Genomic DNA, 19,795 nt, shown 5'->3' on the forward strand with positions numbered 1-19,795 from the left:
GGGAGACAAAGAGAGGGAAAAGTAGCAAGAAAATTTAAAAAGCAACTGGGTTGAAGAAACATGCAAGAATTTAAATAGGGATGGAGAGGTAGGAAGTTTCAAAAGTGATGACATACAAGAAATATAGGCAAGATTTTAAAAATAGGGACAGGGAGCCTGACAGAAGGAAACTGTGGTGGGTTGACCTTGCCTGGCTGATGAGTGTCCACCAAGCCACTCTATCATTCCTCCTCCTCAACAAGACAGGAGGGTAGCAAATACAACAAAAAAGCTTGTGGGTCAAGATAAGGACAAAGAGATCACTCACCAATTACTGTCACAGGCAAAACAGACTCAACTTGGGGAAATTAATTTATTGTCAGTCAAAATCAGAGTACAATAATGAGAAATATGAACAAATCTGAAAAACACCTTCCCCCCACCCCTCTCTTTTTTTCCTGGGCTCATCTTCACTCCTGACTTCTCTACCTCCTCCTACCGAGCAGCACAGGGGGAGAGGGAGCGGGGGGTTGCAGTCAGTTCATCACAAGTTGTCTCTGCTGCTCCTTCCTTCTTCGTGTTCTTCTTCTGTTCCAGTGTGGTGTCACTCCCATGGGGCCACAGGTCCTGCCAGAAAACCTGCTCCAATGTGGGCTCCTCTCCACAGCGTCACAGCCTCCTTTGGGTGCATCCGCCTGCTCTGGCGAGGGGTCCCCCATCGGCTGCAGGGTGCATATCTGCTCTGCCATGGACCTCCGTGGGCTGCAGGGGGACAGCCTGTGTCACCATGGTCTTCACTGCAGGCTGCAGGGGAATCTGCTTTAGGACCTGGATCACCTCCTCCTTTTCCTTCTTCACTGACCTTGGTGTCTGCAGGGCTGACAGCTTCTGCACAGCATTTTTTTAGCCCTTCTTAAATATCACAGAGGTGCTACCAGGGTTGCTGGTTGGCTCAGCTTTGACCAGTAGCAGCTCCATCTTGGAGCTGGAACTGGCTGTGCCCAACATGGGGGCAAGTCCTGGTGTCTTCTCACAGAACCCACCCCTGCAGCCCCTGCCCACTCCCCTGCCCCAGCTTGCCACACAAACTCACTACAACAGTGATCGGCTACAGGGCAGAGAGGGGGGATTGAAAAGTAGGGAAAGGGAGACAGAGAGAGATGGGGGGGGGGGTAGCAATGGGCTACAGGACAGAGAGGAGGAACTAATAAAAAGGGAGAGGGTACCAGACAGAGAGATGGAGAAAAACAAATACTAGTGATGAGCCACAGGGCAGAAGGAAGAATTAAAAAAGGGGACAGTGAGGTGGACAACAGGGAGACTGAGAAATACCAAAAACACTGATGATCTAAAGGGGAGAGAGAGGGGAAATAAAGAACAGGGACAGGGAACCAGACAGAGAGAGAATAATAAAGACAAAAATGGGCTATGGGACAGTGAGGGAAGGAGTTAAAACATAGGGACAGGGACCTGGAACAAGAGAATCTAAGAAAGTAAAAGTGTATCCAGAATACAGGGCAGAGAAAGGAATTTAAAAATAGAGACACAGCATCAGACAGCTGAGAGCGGCGGGAATCGTGAAGGGCTAAAGGGCAGACAGGGAGGAATTAACAAGATTGGCATAAGACGGATAGATGGAGAAAGACAAAGTAGTGATGGGCTGCAGGGCAGAGACAGAGGATAAAAAAAGAGGGATGGGACAGGTCAGAAGTGCAGAGAGAAAAAGAAAACAGAGAGGCAGAACAACAGAGAAAGAGGGGGACTTGGAGAACAAGAGAGGGAGAGGTACAGGAAGAAAAAACAAAAAAATTAAAGCAGTGAGAGAAAGAGAAGGTGGGGGCAGGGAGGGACTGGGATGCAGAAGAGGGGTGACACAGCCCCAGGGGTCCAGGACTCACTGTACCTCCCGCTCTTGGAGCTGCTGAGAGAATTTGACCATTCAGACATGTCTGTCTCTCTCCCCCTCTCCCTTCCTCCTCTGTAGCTGCAGTCACTTGACTGTCATCCACCTAAGAGAATAGATTGGTGCCTTACAGCTCTTACAATATGAGGCTTCCTAGAAACACAGCCTCACATGCACACACACACTACATGACTGTACTGTGGTTTTGGTTATGCATACAGACCCTGCCGTGCACACTGGTGATCGGATCTGCTGAGGACTACACTAAGAAGGGTCCATCCTCACCTGGAGAGGCAGGCTATCTCCTGTCTGCAGCTGCTGGCTGGATCCTCTTTATTTTATTCTTCAAATAAAAAACATTCTTCAAATGCAGGCCACTACGGAATCTTTCCATGGCAACCACTGTGAAACGGTGCTAGCTGACATCCAGCTGAGAGAAGAAAAAAAAAAACATTAGCACAGAGCTGGGTAGGAATCCAAAGCTGCCTTTTTTTTTGTGAAGGTTTGTGAAGACAGTACAACTGAGCGGAGGAAAAAGTATTTTTGCGTCATCTTCGGTACAGTTGTTGACACAGGCCACTAGAGCTTTTGCATTTTTCAGACAGCCGTGCCTTTTTTTTTTTCCTTTCTTTTTTGACTCATTGGCAACTTTACTTTCACTAGAACTCACTTTCCTAGATACACGCAGGTGACAGACATAGAGACCTACATACATTTTCTCAAGCCTTAGTATAGCTGAGGCCTCATCACCCTATACGTCCCAAGTTGAGTATTTTTGCTAGAGAGCACAGCAACACATCTCTCCTTGTGAACTGCCTCGTTGCAAAAAAGGAATGATTTTTTCCAGGCTGTTGCTCCAAACGGTCAAGATCTTTTAAAACCGCAGTTGTGCCACCAAACCCGCTGCTCAGGGTCCCTCCTAGCTTTTGACTGCTCTGAGATTTAACAGGCACACGCTCCATTCCATCTTCCAACAGCAAAAATACGTTAACGCTCTTGGACCCAGAGCGCAACCCTACGCATGTCCACACACGCACCCTGCCGTTTTGATGAGGAGCCACCCAGCATCCCTGCGAGCACAGCTGCACGCGCCAGATCGGTTTCACCTGCGCCGCGAGTTACCGGTTTCGGTGAACGTAGTTTCTGACGCTTTAAACCGAAAACCGTATCTCGACGCTTCGCCACAGTAGAAACGACCCATCGCTAGAACGCTACAAAAACGCAGTAATACCAATTGCAAACCCACAGCAGCAACAGCTCCAGAAATATTTGACCTGGAACAAGGGAGCAAAATAAAACAGCTTCATCTCACGCACAGGGGAGCGGCAGGCAGAGAAAAGGGTCAGCATTCTGAGCCCTTACAGAAAATGGGCATTCTCCTTCCACTCCTCAGCCCGTCCGTGAAGGTCTAAATACCGCAACACTACTACGGCAACGTCGAGAGTAGGGCACAGCAGCCCTGCCACTGGACTCGCCATTGACCCATGCTATTTACGTAGCAGGACGTGTACGCAGAGGGACACGTTTTGCCACACGCAACCCTGAACTTCCTGAAAATTTACGTTTACAGAAAAAAGCCATTTGGAACATATTGCCAAACAACATTCGGCAATAAAGCTTTGATGTGTTTGACACACGCAAGTTTTTGGTCGCTTGCTATTTGCTTCCTGTTGCTGCTGCTGTTCTTCCTTCAGAAATTCTACTTGTAGCCAAGTTATTCACTACTGGTTCAAGCATTTGCCTTCCTGGTATTACCAGCACATTCACAGAAGCAAGTAACTTAATTGCTCTTCTACAATTATCCAAATGACAATTACAGCCATAAAAGAGAAGGAGAGGTCAGGCAGCAGAAGAGCTCTGCAGGCTGGCACCAGTCAATATTGCACTCTCTAAAAAACAAACAACAACAAAACAAAACCGTGACCCTGTATCCTTCTTTTTTTTTTTTTTTTTGCTTCTTTCAGAGCTCATCCCTGCCTCAGCATTTGGTCTTGTCAGAGCATGAAGCGCAGGTGATCTGACGACTTTTGCGTGTGATGAGTGCCTGCTCAGAAATAGTCCAGATCTGCAAGACTGGTGTCATTTTTATGGTTTTAATCATCATAACTCAAATTTTATTTGCTCACGCATTTGTGAGGAAACTAACTTTTAGACACTGCCTCTCCTTTTTTTGGGGGGTGGGGGTGGAAATGTGTTAGAGACTGAAAAACATTACGATTCAGAGCTCCCAGCCATGAGGGAGTGGTGGAGAAATCAATGAAAGCAAAGACCAACAGCAGCAACATCAACTGAAAGTTGGCTTTAATTCCGATCACGTACTTAAGCGACTCTCCAAGTCTATGCCTTGGTCCTATGAATGACTAGTCCTTTTTTGGAAGGACAAACTTTTTTACTTAAAAGTCCCAGACTGAAGACTCCACTGAACGGAATGGGGATCGTGCCACGGGACAACATGCCATCAACACTCTTAATGGGGAAGGAAAAAAAAATAAAATAAAAATAAAGTTTAAGTACAAGTTTCCATCATGTTTCACTCATTACATTTCTGCTGGCATCTAGGTGCTCAAAAATGGACTACAGGGACACCACATATTCCTAAAAATTCAGTTATACATAAAAAAGTAAAAGGCTATTTCCAACTTGCCCATAAAATCAGTATGAACACAGAGAAGAGAAACACTCGACCCTGAAGAAGCTAACAGGCAGCTCTGAATTTACCAGACAGGAAATTTCATTCTTTCACCTGAAGCAAAAACATATCAAGGGACCAGTTCAGGAACAGGGCACGATCTGTTAAACAGCAATTTTTCCATCAGCTTTTCCGCACTAGCAGCAAATTTGCCTTTTCCGTGGGTTTAACGTGGAGCATCTGTAGTGCCCTCGAACTTGCAAGTGTTTCTCTCCGCTCCCCTGGCCCGATACGTGCGATTACCTGAGCAGCAAGCGGAATTAACCATGCAGGATTTTCTCCGTGTGACGCAGAAGGTGACACTGGGAGAAGAGGAGACAAAGAAATTAACCTGCTTGTCACACCCAGCCAACGGTGAAAAGACAGGGGAGGATTCTGCCGGAAGGGCTCTGCACCCCAGGAGCTCCCGTTGGCCGGTTTCTCTCCCCTTTGCGCGGTACCGAGGGGACGACGACACCTCGCCCGCGCCCCCTCGCAGGGGGGGCTGCCCCAGGAGAGACGGGGGACCCCCACCTCGCTTCTGCCCGCGGGAACGGACCGGGAGAGACCCTCCAAGCAGAGAGAGGAGCGCGGCGTGGATTGCATGCCCGAGGGAAGAGGCCGGGCTCCCTGCTGGCAGAAGGACAACTCACCTCCCTGCTGCTCGGAGCTGCTTGCTGCAGACAGCCCTGCCTGCGCCCGGCCGCTCTTCCGCCGTGCTGGGAGCGCAGTCCGGCCGACGGACGCTCCAGCGAAAAGACGCTCCAGCTAATCGTGCCTCCTGCTCGTTACAGCCGCAGGTACTTTTGCCTCTGGCTAATGCACGCTCCAGACAGCGGACACCCCGCCTCGTTCCAGCTGCTGCTTGCTACAGTTCTGGCTCGTTGAAGCCCCAGCTCCACACTGAAGCTCCGGCTGATTTCAGCTGCTTCTCCTTACAAGCTCCAGCTACGTGCAACGGTCTGGGCTTTCCATAAGGTTGTATATCAACTGCTGTCAAAACTGGAGCATTAGGATTAAACATCAGAGTTACACGCCCAATAAATATCCGTTAGTTTAGGCGATTAATTACTTAACAACTATTCTGAGCAGCGCAGAAAGAAGAGCTGGACTCAAAGAGGGCACGTGGGGTCTGAAAAGCGCCTTTCCCCCCACAGACCATCGCAGATGTTGAGTTCGGCCTGCTGCGTGCCAGCCTCCCGAACTTCGGCGTCTGACACAATCAGACCGCCATCTCCACGCAACCTGCCCGCCCCCCGCAGCCCCCAACACCCTCCCACCCCCCTGCAAAACCAGCCAAGCCGGCTCCCGCTTTTGGCCCCCACACCAGCTGACTCGGGGCCCATTTGGGAGCCAAAAAACCCGGCTGCTGAGCCCGTTCTCAAGGCCCAAACACACAGGGCCGGACCTCTGTTTCTGGGCCCAAAGCCGCGCAGCTTGGTCTGTTTCCGAGCCCCCAAATCAGCCACATGAGCCTGTTGTCAAGCCCCAGGAACAGAAAACTTGTTCTCCATTTCTGACCCTGCAGTGCCCACGGGTGATGCCGAGCATAGCCACCCCACAGCCTTGCACCCCTGGAGCCCCACACGCAGTTTCGGGGAGTGCTCGGGACCTGCGGAGGGCCCGGCCCCACGCCTCTGCAGGGCAGCGCCAGCACAGGCAGGGCGTCGCTTCACGATTGCCATTTCAGGCTTTATTTCCCCGCCATCACCGGCACGGCCAGGCCCCCACCCCAAACCCCCCAGCTGAAGCACCCCCACGGGTCGCCAGGCCCAGCCACCCGGAAAACAAGAAAACCAAAGAGGGAACAAGACAGAGAACGTGGGGAAAGGCAAGGAGAAGGACACAGAAACAGAGGGAGCGCGAGAGGGATAGGGAGCAGGACAGAGAGATGGAGCAAGAAAGGAAAAAAGGACGGGAGGCAGAACCAAGGGAAAGAGAGACAAGGACGGGGAGCAGGACAAAGGGACAGAAGAGAAAAAAAATTTAGCGACGGGCTGCAGGACAGAGATGAAGGGATTAAATAGACACAGGGTGCATGACAGAAGGACAGAGAGAGACAAAAGGGACAAAGAGCAGGCCAGCATTGGAGGGGAAAAAACCAACTGAGATGGGCAGTGGGAGAGAGATATGGAAAAAGAAAAAGTACTGAGGAAGAGAAAAAAGAAAGAAGAGAGCTAGCTGGACAGGGGGACACAGTTAGAAAGGGCAGGAGAGGGAATAGGGCAGAGAAAGACAGACAGAAAAGGTAGCGAAAGAAAGCAAAGCAGAGGGACAGCAAGGCGGGGTGGGGGGAAGGGACAGGGGTCTGGACACAGATGGAGAAATAAGCAGCAGGGACAGAGGAAAAGAGACAGAAAGAGGGACAGGGAACATGGCAGAGGGAAAAATCAGGACAGCGGCAGGACGGAGATAAAAAACTGGGATGGTCCTCAGGACAGAGAGGAATATGAATACGAGCAGGGAGCGGGACAAAGGGATACAGTGAGAAACGACGGGACAGGAAGCAAGACAGAGCAACAGACAAGAACAATGACAACGAGAGAGAGAGAGAAAGACAGAGACTGTGAGCAGCACAGGGGGTTGGGGAATTTAGAAAGAGAGGTATCAGAAGCCCTGCAGAGAGAGGGAGGGTGACTAAAAAAGGGGCAGGAAGCAGCACAAAGGATCACAGAGAGTAAGAGATGAACAGGAAGGAGGACGGGGACAGTGAGATCCAGAATGACAAAAAAAACCCAGCAACAGCGAGCAAGACAAAGGGATAGAGAGAGAAACAGAAAGTAGGAAGAAGAGAGATAGGAAGACAGGGACACAGAGCGGCATGTACAGGCGCAGAGAGGAAAAGAACGCCAGGGAACAGGCCACAGAAACTGGGAGGCGGGGAAAGAGGCGGATGCAGATCAGGACAAGGAGATGAAAAAGGAAAAAACAGTGACTGGCTGCAGGACAAAGGTGGGGGGGTGGGAGGGAGAGGGAGCAGGACAAGAACGCAGAGAGAAAAAGAAAGGGGGGCAGTCGAATGAGAGAGACAGAAAGCGGGGGGAGGAAGAGGGAGCAGGACAAGAGAATAGACAGAAGAGGAGAGGTACAGGGAAGCAAAATTAAAAAAACCAAAAAACAAAACCCCCAAATGTCACAGCAGCATGAGAAAGCTAGGGGGCCAGGAGAGGGGGAGGGAGGGACCAGGACGAACAAGAGGAGTGACAGGGCCCCGAGGGCCCAGGACTCACCACAGCTCTCACTCTTGGAGCTTCCAGGAGACCTTGCCAGTTCAGACGCTCCTTTCTCCTTCTCTCCTCCCTTGCTCTTCTGTAACTCCAGTTGCTTGGCTGTCTTCCACATAACAGAACACGCGAGCGTCTCGCAGCTCTCACGAGATGAGGCCTCCTAGACACGGAGCCTCGCTCGCTCACTACGTGGCCGTACCGCGCTGCTGGTCATGCATACAGACCCTGGCGGTCTGACCTGCTGTGGACTATGAGGAGGGATCCTCCCACACCCAGAGAGGCAGGCTCTCTCTTGCCTGCAGCGGGAGGCAGCTGCCAGCCAGATGGCCTTCCGTTTCTTCTTCTTTACCTTTCTGTGGCCTCTCCAGCTTCAGCAGCTCCCGTCCACAGCCAGTAAGCGCTCTGCCTGTCCCTCTGTGCTCCCGCGCCGCGAGGAGAGGGAGGCCAGGCAGAGACAGCCCACGCAAGCCTGAGGCTGCTGCAGTCAGCGGCATCCCCGGGGACGAACAGACAACCGCACTCACAGCATGGCCTCTGGGAGAGGGAAAGAGACAGCAGAGACCGTTATTACCGTAGCTCGACCCTGGCCGGAGCCCCTCCTTCCGCAGGGGCTTCCACAGACGCCGCTCGTTCCCCGCGCCGCTGCTAACGGCACCCACGTTCAGGGAGACTCGAGAACATCGCAGGGCCAGCTTGCTGCCCTCACGACAGGGCTCGGGGGCTGCCTGCGGCTACAGCACAGGCTTCAGGGGAGGGGCTGGAGCTGGGGGCAGCCGCAAGGGCCGAACGAAGGCGCCGGGGGAGCTCCGGCGACTCGGGGAGGCGCCCGCTGGCCGCGCCTGGGGGGTGCCCGCCTCCGTCCCCTCTTCCCTTCTATCGGCTCTCGGGGAACTGCCGGGCGCTGCCCTGGCCCGGCTCGCCTCCGGCGGACCGGGAGCCTGCCGCGGCGGCCGCTTCGCAGCTTCCCGTCCCGCCAGCCCTGGGCGGAGAGGAGGCACCCCCCGCCACCGCCACCGCCCCCGCCGGAGGGGATCGCTCGCCTCACCCGCGGTCCCGGCGCTCGCCCGCTGCCGCTGAGACCCGCGCCCTGCGCGCCGCCACGCTGCTCCCAGGGACCGCGCATGCGCCGGAGGGATCAGAGCCGGCGAGCGAACGGTCCCCACGGCTGGTCGGGGAGCGGGCGCAGCGGGAAGCCCGCGGAAAACCACACGAAACCGGTAACGCTCCTGAGTCTGACCTGGTCGGACTCCGGGGGCCGCGGCGGCAGCGAGGACTACGCCGCGCCCGAGAGCCACGCTGCTGCCCGGCCGCCGAGTCCGCGAAAACTACAGCTCCCGGCATGCCCCGGGAGGCAGCCTGCCCTGCTGCCTGACCCCGAGGGGACGCCGCTTCCGTTTCCGCCCACGCCGGCGCAGCCACAGTCCCCGCCGAGCCCCCAGCGCCGCTCCGGGCAGCTCCGGCACCCCCCGCCCGGCTTCGGCGCGCTCCCGCCGCCGCCGCTCCGCCACGGCGCGGCACCCCCCGCCCGGCTTCGGCGCGCTCCCGCCGCCGCCGCTCCGCCACGGCGCGGCACCCCCCGCCCGGCTCCGGCGCGCTCCCGCCGCCGCCGCCGCTCCGCCACGGCGCGGCACCCCCCGCCCGGCTCCGGCGCGCTCCCGCCGCCGCCGCTCCGCCACGGCGCGGCACCCCCCGCCCGGCTCCGGCTCCGGGCAGCGCCCGCCCCCCGCCCGGCTCCGGCACGGCGCGGCCCCGCTGCCACTCCGTGTGTCCGACGCGGACCCCGCCGTCCTCCTCGGGGCTTTCCCCGGGACCCGCCGGGCGACTGCGCAGCCCCGCCACGGGTCCGTCCCCCCCCTCCCGCGCACGTTCTCCCAGCCGCCCTGTGAGCCCCCCCCCCCGCGCGTACGTGCTCCCAGCCCCCCGTGAGCCCCCAGGGCTCGGACCGCGGCACAGGCGGCCCCCACCTCCCCCGGGCCACCCCCGCCTCCGACGTTCGCGGTCCGAGGGGCGGCCGGCCCCGCTCACCTTCTCCCGAGGGGCAGCCGCACCCCGGCCACCGCTCCGCTCCGCTCCTGCCTGGGCTCCCACCGGCCCTGCCCCGGCCCCTCCCCCGGCAGCCCCCCTGTCCAGGGAGGGGCCGTCCCCATCAGCCTCACTGCCCGCACCTGCGGCTCCTCCAGCCCCGGCCCGCAGTTGTGGTACCGAAATCCGGAATAAAACTCCTGAACACCAATGTGAAGTTAAGCAGCAGGCACTTCCTTGATTGAATGAAAGATGTCAAGAGTCATCTGATTGGGGAGGTGTTAACTGGGGTCAAAATACAGATTTTAATACCCATCTTATTTTAGTTCTAAGACTTGGCGATTGCCAGGTATCATCTTTTCCATTTACCCAGGTTCACCAGCGAGGCTACAAGGGAGATTTCTTCCAGAGAGAGGATAGAGTTATTAAGTCTAAAGTCCATGATTTGCTTTTCTCCTTCATGAAAAGGTGAGTGGATCATATATCATCACTAGTCACCCAAACAGTTAATCCTGAACTTTTCACCTGTCCTTTAATACAGTCAACTCCAAGCTAAATTTTTTCCATTATTAAGAGGGGACCAAAGATCATGTAAAATATTATTATACTTTCTACAAATACATCCCCATCTTAGAGCTTTAGCTACTAGAGAAAGTCTTTGGAGTTTGGGGTCAGAGGAGCTGCAAGTATAAACCTTCATACAGCTCTGTTTAGGATGTGTGATTTTTCTCTGGTTGTCTAAACCAGTCTAAATTTCCATAGATGGTCCCGACTCTGGGTGGCTCTAACAAGGATCCTGGAACTCCAGTAAATTCTAGACATCGTTTTATATTTTAAATATGATCCCAGGTTCCTTTTTGCACTTGTCTCTATGGTTTTGGCAACTGACAGCCCCAAGGGGTGCTTGTACAAGTTTCTCCCGAAGGGCGATTAAATGAATTCTTTTGTCCATGAGGTGGATGGTTTGGTAATGTTATAATTCACAACGCTATAATTCCTTCTTTCAAATTAAAAAAAAAAATTGCCTTTTAAATCCATCCAATTTAATTGCTGAAATGATTCTCACTGTTCTACATCTTTTCTCAAGTTTTGGTTAAATTCAATGTCAGTATTCTCCACGGAACTAGATTTTCATCTGACTTTGGAATCGGAAGGCAGGCTGTTACTGAGGTTAAATTTTGTGTCTTTACAAAACTTTGAATCAATTACAAAACTAGATTTTTTTTTTAATCCAAATTACAAAAACGGTTATTATCAAGATTAATAGCTCAAACAATAATTGTTTCATTTTTTTTATCTCATGTTTAGAACCCCTCAAAAAAACCCACATAAACTCTCTAAACACACAAAAAGATTATTGCCCTCGACAATATTCCTAATAGCAACCCCAATATTATCAACTTTACACAGCTGTTTTCCCAAACAGATAACGTGAAACTTACTTATAGATTTTCAGTTTTAAAGGGCCAGTTTCTTTAGACCTCCAATTTCTTGTTGGTGATTTCTTTATTCTTGAATAATGAAGCCAAGGTTCTTCTCCCAGACCTTTACTGCTATAAGTGTTGTTAAAATGACTCGATACGGTCCTTTCCGCTTCTCAGTGATTTTATATATATTCAATCTCCTGGTCGGAAGGGATGCGCTGCTACGTCCAATTCTAAGGGTCCAGCTGTGGAGACATACTGACAAAGTTCTCGAAAAGAATTGCTTAAAGAAACACCTTTTAAAAACATATCTCCAAAGGCACTCAAGATACTCAGAACATAGGACTCTTGATATGGTCTTTCGTACAACATTTCATAATGACTCAAATTTTCTTTCTCTTCTGGCTATACTCTGATTCTTAATAGAGCCATGGGTAATGCTTTAACCCATGTGAGGAGGGAGGTTTCCTGACAAATTTTACTCGACTGTTGCTTAAGGGTATAGTTCATTCTCTCTCTCTCTTTTCTTTTTTCTCCCCCCCCCCCCCCCCCCCCCCCCTTGCTTGTGGTCTATACGGGGTGTGATAGTCTCAATCTATAGATAATACTTTGCTCAACTTGTCTCATAATCTTTGCTATAAAATGAGGGCCATTGTCAGATGACATTCTTACACGCACCCCATATTTTGGTATTACCTCTTTGAGCAAGACTTTGACTACTTCCCTTGCTCTGTTGGTGCGACAAGGGAAAGCCTTGGGCCACCCAGTAAAGATATCAACTAAAACTAGGATATATCCTTCTTTTCAAGGCAATTCTATAAAATCAATTTGCTAATATTCTCCTAAAAAAATTTCCTTATTTAATAATCCCAAAGGTGATCTTATTACTGATTCAGGGATAATTTTATATATAAATTTCACATCCGCTTATAATTGTTTAAACAATCTTTGTCGTATTTTACTTTCTGTTCCCCAATATACTTTGTTATGTTCAGCTCGGCCAATTTCTCTTATTATTGTGGGTGGGACTGTTATTTGACCTGTCGGTGTTACAGCCTATCCTGTTTCATTTTGTTAGCCTGCAATCTAATAATTAATTCTTCATCTTTTTTGTTATAATTTGGAGTTTCTTTAGGCAATTTTATACTTTTCTCTGGAACTAGTGCTAGGATGCCTTTTTCTGCAGCCTCTTTAGCAGCTTTATCAGCCAGTCGGTTACCTGCGTTAGGACCGGTCTTACCTAACTGATGTGCTTTACAGTGCATTATCGTGACTGCTGTTGGTTTTTGAACGGTTTCTAACAATTTCGGTATTTGTTCTGCGTGCTGAATGGTGGTTCCTTGTGCAGATAACGGTCCTCTTTCTCTCCGTATCGCTCCATGTGCACGTACTACTCCAAAAGCATACTTTGAGTCTGTCCAAGTGTTGACTCGCTTTCCTTGACTTAGTTCCAGAGCTCGAATAAGAGCTATCAATTCGGCCTTTTGGGCAGATATCATCGAAGGCAAAGTTGGCAACGCAATTACCTCCTCGGTAGTTATTGTCTATCTTGATAAACCTTTTCCTTCACAGATGGAACCGCTTCCGTCGGCATATAGTTCCCAATCTGTTTCTTCTAGTGGCACATCTCAGAGATCCAGTCAGCTGGAGTAAACTCTTTCGATTGCCTGCAAGCAGTCACGTTCCAGTTCTCCTTTAACTTGATCGGTTGTTGAAAACGCAACAGGGTTAATGGTGGTAGTAGTTTTTAGGTAAACATCATCTTGTTCCAGCAACACCACCACTTGGTATTTCAGCATTCTGCTAGGGGATAACCAATGCCCCCCTTTCTGTTTTAGCACAACAGTTATCATATGGGAAACATATGGGAATCCTTTGTCCTCAGGTGAACTTATGAGCTTCCTGGATCAGTAGCACAGTTGCAGCGACGGCTCTCGGACGACCAGAGCATCCCAGACTCACGTTACCTAATCGCTTCGAGAAGTAGGCCAAAGCTCGCCCACTTGGCCCTAAATATTGGGCCAGGATACCCAGAGCTATACCTCTTCTTTCACGAGCAAAAAGTTCAAGTGTCTTTGTGAGATCTGGCAGGCCTAGGGCTGGCACCCCTATTACAGCCTGTTTCAATTCTTGGAAAGTAGCTTTCTCGGCATCGGTCCAATCCATTGTTTGAGGTTTTGAGCTGCTCCTATAAAGGTCAGGCCAGCAAGCCACAATTTATAATCTACAGGTGACACCACTCAACCATCCCCGGAAATGCTCGTCATTAATTTTTTTAGTCTTAGGTTCGGGGAGACGACAAATTGACTCTTTTCTCTCAGTTCCCAATTGTCTCTGTCCTTTTAGGATTTCAAAACTCATTTAAATAAGTTTCTTCTTTCTGGGTTATTTGGTTTTTTTCTTTTGACACTCGATATCCACTGATTCCCCAAAAGTTCAAAAAGTTAATAGGTAACTTTGTGCATTGTTCTTCCGTCTCAGCTACAATTAACAGATCATCCATATATTTCAGCAAGATTTCTTGATTATTTTTTTTCTTCCAAATCTCTAATTCTCGTGCCAATTGATTTCCAAAAATGGTAAGACTATTCTTAAAGCCTTGAGGCAAGACTGTCCACGTATATTGTGTTTTTCTCCCAGTCTCAGGATTTTCCCATTCTAAAGCAAAAACCTCTTGACTATTGGGATCCAAGGGAATATGGAAAAAGGCATCTTTTTGGTGAACCATTCTTGTTTCTCCGTTAGGGTTGTTAACAAAGTATAAGGATTTGCCACTACCGGATTAATATCTTGTACTATTTGATTTATTGCTCTGAGGAGGTCTTGAACGAATCTATAATCATTTTCATTAGCCTTTTAACAGGCAAGATTGGGGTGTTATATCTGGATTCACATTCAATTAACAATTTGTATCTTAAAAATTTTTGTATTACCGTTACTAACCCTTTCTGACTTTCCGGTTTTCGGGGGTATTGTTTAATTCTTACCGGACTCGATCCTGGCTTTAAATCAATTCTCACAGGCTCTGCTCTTTTGGATTTACCAGGAACTTCCCCAGCCCAGACGACTGGAATTACAGCATTATTTGCTTCGATTCGTATGATCCTCTGCTTTCGCTGACCATCCTGTAACAACAAAGCCACTGCTTCGATATGTTTAGTTTCTGGAATTAGAATTTTAATCTCACCATTTTTAAATTTAATTTCTGTTTCCAATTTCTCAAGTAGGTCTCTCCCTAACAGGGGTTTAGGAGAATTTGGCAAATACAGAAACTGATGAGTGACCTACTGCTTTCCTAATTTCATCGTCAAAGGTTTAAAGCAGGGTCTAGTCTCTCGTTCACCTGTCGCACCAACCACACTAATTTCTTCGGAACCCAATTCCCCCTTTACGGTATTTAAAACTGAAAAGGTGGCTCCAGTGTCAACTAAAAATCCAATTTTATGTTCTCCCAGGTTAGCTGTAACCAGAGATTCTGCTGGGAGACTCCCCTCCAGTCCCCATCAGATACTTTCACTCAACTTTCCCAAGAAAGGGGGAACTTGCTGAGATTGTGCAGTTGAAATTGGGATCACTTGTGACCTTGTAGGTCTCAGGGGACATTCTCCTTTCCAGTGTCTTTCCTTTTTACAGTATGCACACTGATTCAGTCTCAGGGGCTGGTTTAATCCCACTGGTGACCCCAGTCCAGTTCCTCTCCCTCGTCCCATTCTTCGACCATGTCCCCTTCCTCGAGGAATAACTCCTCTGCCTCGTTCCACGCCAGCTCCTACTTCCAGAGCGCTACTAACCTTCATTCATTTTACTCTGTAATTCATCTCTATTGCTATATGCCACCCAAGCAACTTCTAATAATTTTCCCCAGTCTCGAGAATCTGCTCCGTGTAATTTTTTGTAATTTCCTTCTGATACCATCAAAGGATTGTCCTGTAAATGAAGGAGCCAATTGAGCTTTTCCTTCTTCAGACTCAGGATCCATATTAGTATATTTCCTAGCAGCATCTTTTAATCTGAATTGCCTTAGGCATAGCATTTCTGATTCCGAATAGAATCCACTTTTAATATTGATCCAGCAGTCTTCTCTGAGCCAAATTATTAGGATCTCATTTGGGATCAGTAGATGGAAAATTTTGTTCCTCTGTTCCCTATGTGAAATGTGTTCATCTGATTCGTGTCAATATAAACAATGCTAGGGCCGCATAATAAAATGTGACCCTGACTGTCTATAACCATTTTGTTGGTCCTTGTATAACCACAGGCCGGGAGGAGAAAAACGGTTTTGTTGTTAACTGCACAAGTGTTGAATAAGAGATCCTAAGGGAAAACTGAGGCATTTAGGTGTATAGTTAGCCTCAGAGATTGCAGTACTTAGGGTCCTGATGAGCCATTTTTGGTATGCATTTGTTGAGGGGGAGGTGTCTGTTGTGAACTTGTTTGGGTTCTGGTGACCCCAGCTGGTGCTGTGCAAGGTGTCGGCTGTCACACAGCATGTCTGCTGTCTGGTGCGAACAGTGGGGAGCCTGGTCAGAGATAAGTTTCTAGGAGAACTACTGCACCCACACAACCAGGAGATTGAGAAGGACACACCTAGTATGAATATGTAACAAATGTTAGATTATAAAAGAAGCTGTTTTGTTTTTCACGGCACGCGTCTTGGTAGAGCAGAGGCTCCCGGCGCGCCCAGTGCTGTTTGCTTGCCTTTATTCATTTAATAAATTGTTAACTTTGATTGGAATCCTGTTTGAGACTAAATTCATTTATCACACCTATAATACTCCAGAAGCCACTTGTGCTTCTACCTGGGTTTTAGCAACTCTCCGGATTATATCTCTTTCTGTACTATCAAAAAATATATTCATTATTACTTGTCTATCTTTCCAATCAGGATCCTGAGTCTGAATCATTGTTTCAAAAGCATGGGCTGTTTGATCAGGGTTTTCCCGATAGCTCCCAGCTGCTATTTTCCAATTATTTAAATCCACGATAGAAAAGGGTACTTTAATAGTTGCCACACCCTCAGTCCCAAGCGCCTGAGGAAGAGGAGCTTGAATAACTTTGCTCTGTTTAGCTCTTGTTCGCCCTGCAACAGGACTATTCATGGGCTCTCTTTCATCACTATTTCTGGGAGCAGTTCTAGGTGGGGCCCTTTGAGATCCAATTATCATTTCAGTATCATCCTCTCGTTCTTGCTCGTATAACTTTAAACATCTTTGCCCAATGCTACATGCAGAACAATATCTTTTGAGCTTATTATCACCTTTTTTGTTTTTCTCTTTTTCCAAAGATGGCACAAAAGGATCGCTGGGTGGCATATTAATTCCACAGTCCTTTGGCCACTCAGGATGATTCTTTAAGGTAAAGAACAAATCACAATACATAACTTCATCCCATTTCTGCTCACGTCTCAAAAATAACATAAGTTGTAACATGGTGTTATAATTTAGTGTCCCATTCACAGGCCACTTTTCCCCTTCATCAAGCTTATACAGAGGCCACCAATGATTACAATATTTAATCAAATCTTCTCTCCGCATGTTACCACCCGGCATGCCCCCCGGCTGTTTCCAGTGTTTTAAAACACACCGCAGAGGTGATTTTTTACGGAGTTCACTTGACTGTCCTGTTCCCATTATCAATACCTTCAGTATACAAAAATCAGAAAGTCAAATATCAGAGCCTAAGTCAAAATACCAAACAGAATCAATCAGAGATCTAAGGTCATATCGAGAATCAATAGTCAAATACCAAAGCCTTAATCAAATTACCGAGACCAAACCAAATGAGTATCTTTGCCTTCAACCAGCGAGACGAATACCCTTTACCAGAGGAGTACTTCTATCAGAATACCAGATTTTTAAGGATCCTTTTATATTTCTTCCTTGCTGACTTCTCTTAGTCGGGCTTACAGGTAAGAGTACCAGACCAGAATACCAGAACCAGCTTAATCAAAAGAATGCCTTTAAAGAAAAATCTTACCAGTGGCCTTGGCTTGTGAGCCCAGGGAACGGGGATCAAGGGTCTCCCCAAGAAATCTCAGTGCCGGCTGGAGGTCCTGCGATCCCACGTCCATCGAGTCTCAGAAGCCTCGTCCCATCTGGGTCACCAAAATGACACCGAAAAGCCGGTCGAAGAAACTCTCTAAGACTCGTTTTGGAGTTTTAGAAAGCAGGCATTCTTTATTGCAGCACTGGATGCACGGGGGATAGTTCCACGTAGTGTCCATACCACAGCTTTAGCACAAACAGGTTATATAGAATAAGTAATTGCATATTAATCGAATTAGTATACATATACATAAAAATGATCGCAACTGATTATCTCAGTACTGCCTACATCTGATCATGAGCAATGAAGGATCCCTTTGAGTCGAAGGGCTGCTTTTGCGACCACCGACCCATTGAAGTTCTTGCTGGCTGTCCTTGAAGTCTTTACTCTTGTCCTTGTTCTTTGATCTTGAAGCTTAATGCAGTTTCAGTCACATGTGGTCAGTTTCAGCATTGTTCTCATCTAGCGTACAGGAACATCACATCATGAGAGCAAAGAACTGCAAAACTTATGAAGATTTACTAGTCAATCACTTGACTACACTTTTGTAATTATCTCCCCAGTTACCCTTTGTCTCTTGTTTCAACCATAATGTTAATGCATGATCATTTATCAAATCTCACTTAGACAGTCATCTAGCAGCAAACCAGTTTTCATAGAAGGTACAAAATGTTAAAACCATAAAAGTTTGTTCAAACCACATGAAATGTATGGACATATGCTATCAAGTTCAGTTATACACATTCGATTTCCAAAGTTCTTCCCCAAAACTATTACTGGGAGTCGCTTATCTCGCACAGTTTCTATCGGGTTGAAGTTCCCCTGCTTCGAATTAAAGGTCCAGTGTTCTTTTCTTCTACAGCACATGCCCAAGGGGGCGGGGGGGTGGGGTAAGTCTTTTGGTCATGAATTGAGTCGGTGGTCTGATCTGCCCCTGCTGCCTGTTATAAACGCTCGTGACAAATTGGAGGAGCCAATTTGTATTGACAAAAAAACCCCAAATTTATTAGCAAGCGATAAGAGAGCAAAACAGCGCTGGGCGGCCGGGGAGGCAATGCTCTGCCACAGGCCCGCAACTTTATGTTACCATTACATTCCTTATATACATTTCATGTACCCCCTTTCTTGTAAGTCTCCGCCTTGTCCTGCTTCTTCTTTCCTCACTTGTGCAGGTCTGTTTCTATGTAGATTCGGTAAATTTTCTCAAGGATGAGTATCCTTTGATTTAGAATGTCTTTTGATGTGGAAAAATACAGTCTTTGTTAATTGCAGCTGTTGTCCTTCCTCTCCTTATCTAGTAAGTTATAGCCATTGCTTTTCTCCCCCTTATCTAGTAAGTTATAGCCATTGCTTTCCTCCCCCCTTATCTAGTAAGTTATAGCCATTGCTTTCCTCCCGTGACCCGTGACCTTCACGCATCACTTAAGCAAGTTTTTGTTATTTACACAAGGCATATGTTAACTCTCAATATGTCTCTTCACCCTTCTCGATTTCATGAACAAAGTTAACCCGTTCATTACACTGCCTTTACCTTTCCTCCGGTTATCCAAGATTTTTGCTGACTTTGTGCCTATTAGCAATTTTTCAACTTCTCGGCGCCTCCTGGGGTAGGATGTTCCCTTCTTCTCAGTCTTTTCGTTCTCCTTCAGGGGCCCAGTTGTTAGCAAGGCATGCCTTGTACAGACAAAGGATCTCTTATTTCACAAGACCTCTTCTTAAGTAAATCCCTCCTTCAGTCCATTGCTTCTCTCTCAAGTCCATCCTCTTTTGTTACTGTGAAATATGTTCATCTGATTCGTGTCAATATAAACAATGCTAGGGCCGCATAATAAAATGTGACCCTCACTGTCTATGTAACCTTTAACCATTTTGTTGATCCTTGTATAACCGCAGGCCAGGAGGAGACAGATGATATGTACATAGTTCGTTCTCTTTTTGCCAACCCCAAACCGGTTTTGTTGTTAACTGTCCTGGAGGAGAACTGAGGCATTTGGATGTGTGTTTGGCCTCAGGGATTGCAGTGCTTGGGATCTTGATGGGCCATTCGTTGTATGCATTTGTCGAGGGGGAGGTGTCTGTTGTGAACTTGTTTGGGTTCTGGTGACCCCAGCTGGTGCTGTGCAAGGTGTCGGCTGTTATACAGGATGTCTGCTGTCTGGCGCGAACAGTGGGGAGCCTGGTCAGAGATAAGTTTCTAGGAGAACTACTGCACCCACACAACCAGGAGGTGGAGAGTCTTTTGGAAGGACACGCCTAGTATGAATATGTAACTAATGTTAGATTATAAATAAGCTGTTTTGTTTTTCACGGCGCTTGTCTTGGTAGAGCAGAAGCTCCCAGCGTGCCCAGCGCTGTTTGCTTGCCTTTATTCATTTAATAAATTGTTAACTTTGTTTGGAATCCTGTTTGGGACTAAATTAATTTCTAACAGTTACTCCTTTGGAATCCAGTAAGATGAAGGCTTGCTGGGCCTCTGCTGAGAGAAGCCTCTTGACTGAGGTAAGCACCATTGCAGCCCTTTGCTGCT

General features: G+C 48.4%; 1 long non-coding RNA gene across 1 annotated transcript; it reads right to left on the bottom strand.

Moving 5' to 3' along the window:
* Positions 1-333: 333 nt before the first annotated feature.
* LOC138684084 (uncharacterized) lies at positions 334-3,829 on the bottom strand. Its single transcript, XR_011323532.1, has 2 exons — positions 2,168-3,829; positions 334-1,988 (listed from the first exon to the last, which is right to left on the bottom strand). It is a non-coding gene; the product is annotated as an uncharacterized lncRNA (long non-coding RNA).
* Between the last annotated feature and the right edge of the window lie 15,966 nt (positions 3,830-19,795).

This window comes from Haliaeetus albicilla, unplaced genomic scaffold (genome assembly GCF_947461875.1).
Source record: "Haliaeetus albicilla unplaced genomic scaffold, bHalAlb1.1 scaffold_34, whole genome shotgun sequence".
Classification (NCBI taxonomy): domain Eukaryota; kingdom Metazoa; phylum Chordata; class Aves; order Accipitriformes; family Accipitridae; genus Haliaeetus; species Haliaeetus albicilla.